This window comes from Erythrolamprus reginae, chromosome 9, assembly GCF_031021105.1.
Source record: "Erythrolamprus reginae isolate rEryReg1 chromosome 9, rEryReg1.hap1, whole genome shotgun sequence".
NCBI classification, from domain to species: Eukaryota; Metazoa; Chordata; class Lepidosauria; order Squamata; family Dipsadidae; genus Erythrolamprus; species Erythrolamprus reginae.
Window position 1 is genome coordinate 32,265,846 of NC_091958.1, and position 11,251 is coordinate 32,277,096.

The following is an 11,251-nucleotide window of genomic DNA, read 5'->3' on the forward strand; positions in this document are numbered from 1 at the left end:
CGTTGGTCATTCTTTTTTGCAAGATTCAATTTTCGGATCCGGTACACACCCAGTTTCCAGAATCCCAGAGCAGATGCTTTATCTAGGAAACCAGAGTTTCTGCATCCGAAAGAGCCAGCCCCGTTACAGACAATTTTGCCAGCGGAAGCGCTGGCTGCTACCCAGGACCCCATTGACTTGCGGAGGTGTATCCATGAGACGCAGCAGGGGGATGGGTTTGTGGTGCAGCGGGTGAGGGAGATGGTGCCCAATTCTCCCTGGACATTTGCTGAGGGACTGCTCCAGTACCGGGGGCAGTTGTACTTTCCAGCAGGGCTGCTTTGCAGATTGATTCTGTCCCAATGCCATGACAATCCTGCGGCGGGTCATTTTGGCTTGTTTAAAACCTTGGACTTAGTGACTCAAACATTTTGGTGGCCGCGAATCTAAGATGATGTTCACTCGTATGTTGCCACATGTGAATGGTGTTGTGCGGCTAAGTCAGCCACAGGGGCCCCGCCAGGATTATTACAGCCATTGCCAATACCCATGAGGCATGGGGAGCTGTGTCCATGGACTTTGTCACACACATACTTGCCCCCCTTGTCGCGGTTCACCAGTCATGGTGGTGATGGACACGTTGACAAAAATGGTCTATTTCATCCCATGTCGCCAGGTACCCACATCCCATGACACCACAAAATTCTTTTTGCAACATGTATTCCGGATCCATGGACTTCCAGATCGGGTTGTGTCAGACCGAGGAACTCAGTTCACAGCACGGTTCTGGAAAGAGCTTATGTCTGCTTTACAGGTCCAAGTGTGTCTTGCCTTGACCCAGCACCCTCAGACTGATGGGGGACAGAAAAAACCATTGGAATTTTGGAGCAATACCTGGGATGCTTTGTGTCAGACTGGCAGGCTGATTGGTCAAGTTTCCTCTCTGTAGCGGAGTTTGTGTTTAATGATGCCCGGCATACCTCCATCAGACTCATGCCATTTTATGCAAACTATGGCTTCCATCCCTGGTTTTTCCTGTTAACCCTGCTAGATTCCCCAGTCCCTGCAGCAGAGGACTTCTTATCGGAACTGCAAGCAGTTCATGAGATGGTGAAGCGGTATTTGATTAAGGCCAAAGAGGACTACAAATGGGTGGCGGACTGGTCCCGGCGAGACGTCCCCCCGTTGGTTGTTGGTGACCAGATGTGGTTGTCCACCAAACACATTGCTTCGGAATTACCTCGACGTAAACTGGATCCACGCTTCATGGGCCCTTTACCGAGAAGATCATCAATCCGGTAGCCTATCAGCTTACTTTGCCTGCTAATCTGCATGTTCACCCCGTTTTCCACTGTTCCTTTTTGGTACCTGTTTCTCCCGAGTGCCCACTTCGTCCCAGTGTCCCTTTGTTGCCTGCCTCCTGTGTTCGAGATCATCTGCCCGAGGTCATGATCCATGCCATCCGGGACTCCCATTGGGTGGACGATTGTTTTCAATATCTTGTGCAATGGGTGGAGGGTGAGCCTGACGATTGTTCGTGGGTGGAGGCTGCCCTGGTTGATGCTTCCGTCCTTGTCCAGGCATTTCATGAACAATTTCCACAGAAACCTCGTCCTTTGCACTGGAGCCAGGGGAGGGGTCTTCTGGGGGGGGGGGTTGTGATTGGCTCTGGCCCAGCTCCTGCCTCAAGGAATGTGGAGGTGGATGCAGGGGAAACATCAACATGTCATAGGCCTGTCTTTTTGCCGACAGAGTCAGATAGTGAAGTTTCCTCGGAAGAAGAAGAAGGTGGGGGTGACTTGGAAGAGGGGAGTTTGGCAGACAGCCCAGGAGGAGATCAATCATCCTTATCATCCCTGGATTCTGAACAAGAATTTATGACACATCCACGCATGCATAGAGTGATGCATAGGAGACAACAACTGAAGGATTATTACAGGAGATAAATGAGACCACCTGTGGTTGGGTGGGGCTGCTGTAATTAGTGCTACAGATAAAAGAGCAGCCTGCTGTTTTAGCCTCATGGCAGTTTATCAGATTCATAGTTTCGTCAAGATCGTGGTTTTTGCTGTTCAAGATTGTGTGTGGACGTTCTGGATTTTAGAATTGGACTCAATTTCCCAGTTATTGGGTGAGAATTTGGATTGCATTTAACCTGTGCCTTGTGTGTACCAGAAAATCCCTTTGACATTTAAAAAGGGAGCTGTTTCTGTTTTTCTGTTGATAAAGACTTTTGGGTTTTCCTTCTATCGTGTGGTGTGGGTCTTTCTGGACTAATTACCCTGTAATTACGGGCAGTTGAGACACGCCGGCAGAACGCCTGACAATGATAAGGAAGGGATTGGCCAGGGCCCTTTTTTCTCAGGAAGTCATTTAACCTCCCAGCAGCTCACCTTTAATAGAGTAACAGAGGTGAAAGAGACCTTGCAGGTCACCTAGTCCAACCTCCCCACCCAAGCAGGAGAGTATTCTCAGGAATTTGCCTTTTCTCTTCCTGCACACTTCCCAACTCCTCCCCGTCTCTATGACAACCAAGCAAAGAATGCAGCAGCAGGCAGCGCAGGTTGACATTCGGCCCCCCTGGAAATGGGACTTTAGTCCTAAAAGAAAAAACAAAACAACACAAATATATACAATACTACATTATGGTTTATCAGGATATCTCAATCGAAAACGGTCAATTTCCCTCTGAGCATTCATATGTTTCTCGTCCACCCATTCTGCATGTGATGCTGGGAAATGTTTCCAGGCTACCATATACTGAGTTTCCCCCCTGGTTTTCCGAGAGTCCAACACGTCTTTTACCTCAAAATGTTGCTCACCCTCAATGAGTAATGGGGCTGGGGGATCTGGCTGCGGAGGTCTTAATTCACTTATGCGTTCTGGTTTCAGCAAGCTTACATGGAACACCGGGTGGACTTTCCTCAGCTCTTTTGGCAATTCTAACTTCATTGACACCGAATTTACCACTTGTATGGTAGGGAAAGGACCTACGTACTTAGCTCCTAGTTTCTTGGATTTCTGCGTTGTCCTCAAGAATTTTGTTGAGAGTAAACCCTATCTCCCACCTTGTACTCTGCAGCTATCCTTTTCTTATCCGCTGGGGGCTTATGAGAAGCCTGAGCCACATCAAGCGCCTTTCTTACTACAGGCCAAGTTGCCTTGAGTTGTGACACCCAATCTTTTAAGGATGGGTGTTGAGGCTCGTCCTGGGGTAGTTCTGGAATTGGTGCAAAATCTTGTCCACTTACTAACTTAAAAGGAGTGAACCCCATACTACTGTGTAATGAGTTATTATAGGCCACTTCCGCAAAAGGCAAGAGCTCACTCCAATTATCCTGTTGATAGTTCAAATAACACCTCAGGTACTGTTCTAGGATGGAGTTTGTCCTCTCGCACACCCCATTGGTTTGAGGATGATGGCTCGAGCTGTTTGGTACCCAATAACCCCATAAACTCTTTCCAAATGTTAGAGGTAAATTGCACCCCACGATCCGATATGATCCGCTCAGGAACTCCATGTAGTCAATACACATGTTGTATAACAGTCTTGCTAGTCTTTTGACAGTGGGGATTTTTGAACATGCCACAAAATGCACCTGTTTGGAGAAAAGATCAGTAACAACCCAAATCACTGTATTCCCCCCACTCTCAGGTACATCCACAATAAAATCCATTGATATTTCCTTCCAGGGTGCCCCCGGTCTCGCCACTGTCTGCAACAGTCCTTGGGGGCGACCTGGGGGTTGTTTAGCGGCTGAACATACCGGGCAACTTGCTACGTAAGTCTCAATGTCCTTTTTCATGGAGGGCCACCAGAACTGCCTTCTTAATAAATGCAAGAAAGCAAAATGTCCTGCCATCATAGAGTCATGCCCTCTTTGCAATATTAGAGGCCTCAACGCCAGTGGAATATACAAGCGGGATCCCAACCAAGCTAGGCCGTTCCTTTTGGTGCAATCACCCTCATGAGTCCGAAACCAGTCATTGGTTTCCAATGCCTTTTGCAGGTTTGCCATCAGATTGTCAGGAAGATCCATTTTCTTGGTGCTCTGGTGCCGAGTCATCACCGAGCAAACAGTTTGCGAGGGTGGTATTACTGATTGAATTAGCTCCAGCCTCCCGCTGTTGTACTGTGGCATTCTTGACAGAGCATCTGCCATGAAATTGCTCCCCCCGGTAGATAGCACAGTGAAAAGTTGAACCGACTGAAATGTTGCGCCCATCTGGCTTGTTTAGGGGATAATTTCTGGTTTTTTTTTTCAAAGCTTCCAGGTTTTTGTGATCTGTCCACACCTCAAAAGGTTGCTTTGTTCCTTCCAGGAAATGTCTCCAGGAGAGCAGTGCCCAGCGTACAGCAAACGCTCCCTTTTCCCACACTGCCCATCTCCACTCGGTGTCCCTTAGCTTCCTCGATGTATATGCACAGGGACGTAACACCTGTCCTCATCTCGTTGTAGTAACACCGCTCCCACAGCCACATCGCTGGCGTCCACTTGTACCAGAAACAGGTTTTCCAAATCAGGATGTTTGAGGATTGGTTCGCTCACAAACAGTTTTTTCAGCTTTTCGAAAGCTGCCTGGCACTCCATGGACCACGACAAAGGCCCATTGAGTTTTGGTTTACCTTCTCTCTTCGTTTCAGTAGGCTGGTAATCGGTAGTGCTATCTGAGAAAACGCTGGGATAAATTGCTGGTAGAAATTTGCGAAACCCAAAAAACTTTGTAATTGTTTCCTAGTTTGTGGAGCCTTCCATTCCAGAACAGCTTTTACCTTCTCTGGATCCATTTCCACCCCATCGTATGAGATGTGATAACCCAAATAGTCAATTTTGCTCTGGTGAAATTCGCACTTTTCTAAGTTAGCATACATTTCGCAGTTTTGAGCTTCTTTAGAACTTCTCTGACCAGAGTTACATGTTCCTCTGGGGTTTCCGAGTAAATTAAAATGTCATCTAGGTAGATCAAGCATCCATTAAATAAATGTTCATGCAATACTTCATTGATCAGTTGCATGAAAACTCCTGGTGCCCCCTGCAGGCCAAAAGGGAGTACCCTAAATTGGAAACATCCCAACATTAGGGGCAGGGGATACACATTGTGTGTACAAATGGCATTTAAATTTCTATAGTCCGCTACTAGGCGGAGCGAGCCATTTTTCTTTTCTCTGAACATGATGGGGGCCGCCATTTGAGGTCTGGCTGGTTCTATAAATCCCCTTTCCAAATTTTTATCAATGAATCGCCGTAACTCAGTCAGTTCCCCAGGGGTCAATGAGTACATCCAAGGTTTGGGCAATTTCGCTCCAGGCGCTATATCAATACTACAGTCCATGGCTCTATGGGGGGGGGGGGCAGGTTGTTGGCTTCCTTTTCGCCGAAAACTGCCTTAAGGTCCCAATATTCTTTGGGGATTTTTTCCTCACCTGCAATTTTCTCCACTAGGGGGGGAGCTTTCCTTCCCAATTCTGCCAATACAAATCCCAGTTCCTCTTTCCCCATGTAGGAAGTCGTGACTGCTCCAGTACGCCAGTTTACTTCTGGATTCCATTTCTGTAACCAGGGAAGTCCCAAAATGACTGCACTATCAAGCACATGTCCCACAATGAATTGCATAGTCTCTTGGTGGGAGCCCATGATCATAATTAAAGTCCCTGTCTCCTGAATGGAGGGCTTCCCCCCTTCTATAGTTCCATTCAACTGGGTGAAAGAAATGGGGTCCCTTAATTTCTTGAGTTTGAGGCCCAAACTCTCCGCCACCTCAGGGGACATCAAATTCCTGGTGCAGCCCGAATCCAGTAGGCTACCATGCTTCCCCTCGTCCCCCCGTTCGGGTCCCTTAAAGTTAGGGGAATGTATACACAACCAAGGGGGGGGGGGGGTTACCAAGAAGGCTTCTTCTGGCTCACTTTCCAGGATGTTAGGATGATCTGGTGATCCCAACTCCTCCCTTTGGGGGGGGGCGACCTCTACTGTTTCCTTTCCACTTTTGGCAGCCTCTGGGGATTTCTTAATCCGTTGCTCCAACTTTTCCCCGCCACTAGGTGTCACCCTCGGCACAGGTTTGGCAAAGCAGTCCGCAGCTCAGTGACCTTTTTTCCCACACCGGAAGCATGCTGTAGATTTGGGCTTGTCTGGGAAACTTCGGGGCGTTTTGTTCAGGACCCTCTCTCCCCAAGGGGGCTATTCTCCCGTTGATTTCTCTGGAGATCTATCTCCACCTCTGCCGCCAGCTCGAACCATCTGCTAAGGTTTCTACAGGCAGTAATAAAGCTGGCTCAAACCGCAGAGGTCACCGACGCCGCTGCCAAGGAACTGAAGGAGCACGACAAGTGAGAGGTCATCGCCAAGATCGACTCCTCGCTTTCCCGCGCCGAGGCCCCAGACGACCTCAGCCCACCAGCTCTCAACGAGGACAGCTGTTTCCTGCTGCAACAGGACCAGCCAAGACATCCCAGATACCCTCGCCCCGTCGCCCCTTGCGCCGGCTGCCGAGGAAACCAACCGCGCCAACGATGCCCTTTCCGGGACGCCATTTGCCGCCGCTGCAACCGACGCGGCCATATCGCCGAAGCCTGCAGAGCAGCTGTGCCTGAAGAAGCCTTCTCCACCCCGCGTCTTCAGCGTTTCCAGAATCAAACACCTCAACCGCGCGAAAACCGGTCTTTCCGGTTTTCCGGCCGCAAGAACTACCCAACCGCTAACCGTGACTACTCAAGAGGTAACAATCAATTTTCCGTGAATAACACGGCAACAAAAAATGGGGGCAAAATTGTAATTTCCCTACTTTTGAACAACAAACCATGTTCTATGGAACTTGATACGGGGTCTAAATACACCATTATGCCGTGGGAAAAGCTTAAACTATATATGCCTAACCTCTCCAAATCTGAGCTAGTACAAACCTCGTTGGTAATTAGAGATTTTCAAGGGGGAATAATTCATGTGTTAGGCCAAGTGAATGTACCTATCGTGTTTAAAAATGTTAAATGTACCCTACCTATGATTGTTGTTACAGGGGCTAAACACTCCCTCCTGGGGTTGGCTTGGATGGAACCTTTGGGAATTGAAATTTCTGGTATTTGTACTGTTAACTCTGATAGCATGCCTAAATTTTTACAAGAATTCCCAGAAATGTTTAGCCCCACCTTGGGATCGTATAAAGGGCCCCCTATCTTGTTTTCTATTGATCCCAAGGTCCCGCCTGTACGGCTCAAACCTCGCAGGGTACCCCTTCCGCTCCTCCCCAAACTAGACCTACAGCTGGATAAGCTCATAAGCCAAGGCATTTTAATTCCTGTAGAGCAGGGGCCATGGGAAACACCCATAGTCATGCCTCTGAAACCTGATGGCTCCTTAAGGGTTTGCGCTGACTATAAATCTACGCTCAACAAAGCCCTCCAACATCACCCTTACCCCATTCCAGTGGTACAACAGCTCCTTCACTCCCTGGGGGAAGGGAAAAGGTTCGCAAAAATCGATTTAGTGCAAGCTTACCAGCAGTTCCCTGTCGATGAACCGACAGCACGCGCACAGACAATTGTAACCCACAGGGGTGCCTTTAAATGCACCAGATTACAGTTTGGAGTAAGCATAGCCCCAGGGATATTCCAAAGCATAATGGAACGGTTGTTATTAGGCGTTGATTGCTTACCTGAACGCCTCTTCTCGTACGGTGAGCGGGTACAGCAGTCACATGGGTTGCTCATGTCCAATCCGGTGGAACTGAGCCTAGTGTTAAAAAAGCTTGCTGGATCCGCCCCTTCCCCAGAATTCGCGAATCCATAGACTAGGCTCAGCTGTGAAGCTCTGTAGTGTTCAACTCTCATTGTTAGAGGAAGAAAGGTTATAGGAAGGTAAAGAAGACACATACAAGGGCGGGAAGTGACTGCTGTACCCGCTCACCGTACGAGAAGAGGCGTTCAGGTAAGCAATCAACGCCTATTCTCCGTACTGAAGGAGCGGGTCCAGCAGTCACATGGGACATACCCAATAGATGGTCCCTAGGGTGGGATTAGATTGCTATCGTGTGAGATAACGGATTGGAGTACCCTTCTGCCGAAGGCAGCGTCCGCTGAAGCGTAAGAGTCAATCTTGTAGTGCCTGATGAAGGAATTTGGCGAGGCCCAAGTGGCTGCTTTGCAGACCTCCTCCAACGGGGCTTGAGTCGCCCAAGCGGCCGAGGTGGCTGCGCTCCTGGTGGAATGCGCTGTGATGTTCCTTGGAACTGAGAGGGAGGCCGACTCGTAGGCCTTAGATATAGTCCCTCTGATCCAACGGCCTATTACTGTTGAAGACACTTTGGCACCCATGACTCTGGGGTGATAGGCTATAAAAAGTGCTTCTGACCTCCGAAAGGGTCCTGTGCGTTGGATATAGATTCTCAGCGCTCTAATGAGATCCAGGGTGTGCCATCTAATTGCCAAGGGATGGTCTCGTTGGAGGCAGAAGGAAGGTAGGACAATATCCTGAGTTCTGTGGAACATGGAACTGACCTTGGGTAAGAAGGTGGGGTCCAGTCGCAAGACTACCTTGTCCTGATGAAATTGACAAAGGTCCTGCCTGATTGAGAGGGCAGCCAGCTCCGAAATGCGTCGGGCAGAGGTAATAGCCACCAGGAATGCTACCTTAAAGGATAGGTACCTGAGGGACGCCGATTTTAGGGGTTCGTATGGTGCCTGCGTGAGGGAATGGAGAACCCGTGGCAAATCCCAGGAAGGATACCTGTGGACCTTGGAAGGTCTGAGGTTGGCTATGCCCTTGAGGAATTCCTGAACTTCTGGAAAGGAGCGGAGAGGCTGTCTGCGGGGCCCCGCTAGGACAGAGGAAATGGCCGCCAGATGACGCCGGCGGGTGCTGGTGGAAAGTCCCTGATGGAAACCTTGCATAAGGAAGGAAATGATTCTGTGTATGGGGATGCACAGGGGAGAGAGGCCTTCCTGTAGACACCACTGGTGAAACTTGGACCACGTGTGGTCGTAGATTCGATTGGTCGAACCCCTTCTGGCCTTTAAAATGACCTCCACTGTATCGGGATCGTGGCCACGCAGTTCTAAGTCTCTCCTGATAACAGCCAGGCGGTGAGGTGGAACCACTCCGGGTCTGGATGGAATGAGGCCCCCTGCCGCAGCATATCCCCCGAAACGGGGAGTCGCCAAGGGTCCTGGACGGACAACTGTTGGAGATCCGCGAACCAGGGCCGGCGGGGCCAATGAGGGGCGATTAAGATTACTCGGGCCCTCTCGGTGAGGACCTTGTGAATCACGTCCGGGAGAATTGGAATTGGAGGGAATGCGTAAAGTAGGCCTGGAGGCCATGGGCTCCGGAGGGCATTGATTGCTTCCGCTCCCGGGGATGGAAATCTGGAAAAAAAGCGAGGGAGTTGGGCGTTCGCATTGGTCGCGAAGAGATCCAGAACTGGTAGGCCGAATCTGAGGCTGATTTGATGGAACAGGTCTTGATGGAGGTTCCACTCTCCTGGGTCTATCGTTGCTCGAGATAGCCAATCCGCCTGGACGTTGAGGCTCCCCGAGATGTGGTCGGCTAGGAGCGACCGAAGATGTTTTTCCGCCCAAAGGCCTAACTTGAGGGCCTCCCTCATGAGGGCCTTGGATCTCGTGCCCCCCTGTCTGCAGATATGGCTTTTTGTGGCAATGTTGTCGGTGAGAATGAGAACGTGCCGGTTGGGAATGCGAGGAGAGAAATGCTTCAGAGCCAAGGAAACGGCTCTTAACTCTAGCCAATTGATTGGCTTGGAAGCTTCCTCCGGGGACCACGTGCCCTGGGCTATCATCCCCTGGGCGTGGGCGCCCCATCCCGATAGACTGGCATCTGTGGTGATGACAAATTGATCCGGGCACCTGAACGGGGATCCTTTGTCCATGGCCGGAGACTTCCACCACTTGAAGGATCTGCGAACAATTGGTGGGATGACAATGCGACGACTTGAGTTGCTGTGCCCCGATCTCTGAAAGGGTAATAGGAGCCACTGTAGTTCCCTAGCATGAAGGCGAGCCCAGGGAATGATGCCTATGCATGACACCATCTTCCCCAAAAGGGAAGACAGGGTTACTATGGATACTGAAGGTTGAGATAAAATGCAAGAAATTAACTCCCCTATACTGAATTTTCTCTCAGGAGAGAGAAAGACCTGGGAGGATTCTGAATTAATAATGGATCCCAGGTGTAAGATGGATGTGGAAGGTTGGAGATGACTTTTGTCAAAGTTGATGGAAAATCCATGGTCCTGAAGAACTGACATGGTGACAGAAAGGTCTGTTTTCACTTTCTCTAGGGAGTTCCCATGAATCAAAATATCATCAAGATAACATAAAATGTGAATGGGAGACGCCCGGATATAGGCCGCCAGGGACCCCAAGAGCTTTGTAAAGACCCGAGGGGCCGAGGAAAGGCCAAATGGCATCGCCCTATACTGGAAATGCCTGCCCTGAAAGGAGAAACGTAAAAATTTTCTGTGGCATTTGGCTATAGGAATGTGGAGGTAGGCCTCAGTGAGGTCTAAAGAGACCATGAAATCTCCCGGGTGGATGGCGGCCAAAATGGATGATAAGGAGTGCATTTTAAACTTCCTATATTTGATGAATAGGTTCAGCTTCTTTAAATCCAAAATAGCTCTCCAACCTCCGGAGGATTTTGGAACCATAAATAGGATGGAATAAAAACCTAGACCCCTCTGACCGGGGGGAACCGGTTGAATGGCTCTGATGGACAATAAGTGGGAAATGGCCTCCTCCATACGGTTACAATCTGAGGAGGACCTGGGAGAAGGGCAGGAAATAAAACGTTTCGGGGGGGGGAGAAATAAATTCTAAAAGAAGGCCTGTTTGAACAGTGTCAATGACCCAGGGGTCCTTGGAGGTGAGACGCCAATTAGAGGCGAAATGGGCTAGGCGACCACCTATGGGAATCGAGGGAAAACTACCATCTAGGTTTTTTTGAAGCCCTGTTAGAGGACGCTCCCCTTTGGAAGCGAAAACCTCTGCCCCTGGAGTTCCTACCTTGGGAACGAAAGCGGGGGGAATACTGACCTGGAGATCTCTGATAGGAAGCCGCTTGATCTTGCTGACACCCTGGGCGACGAAAGGACTGCGTTTTGGTAGCCTTTTTGGTGGTTGGACCCAATACTTTCTTCTTGTCCGTGGTTTCCGTGAGGAGTGGATCCAGAAGATCCCCGAAAAGAAGGTCGCGCTTTAAGGGTCCCAGAGATAACTGCCACTTCTGGCGTACTCCTGCTTGCCAAGGGCGAAGCCATA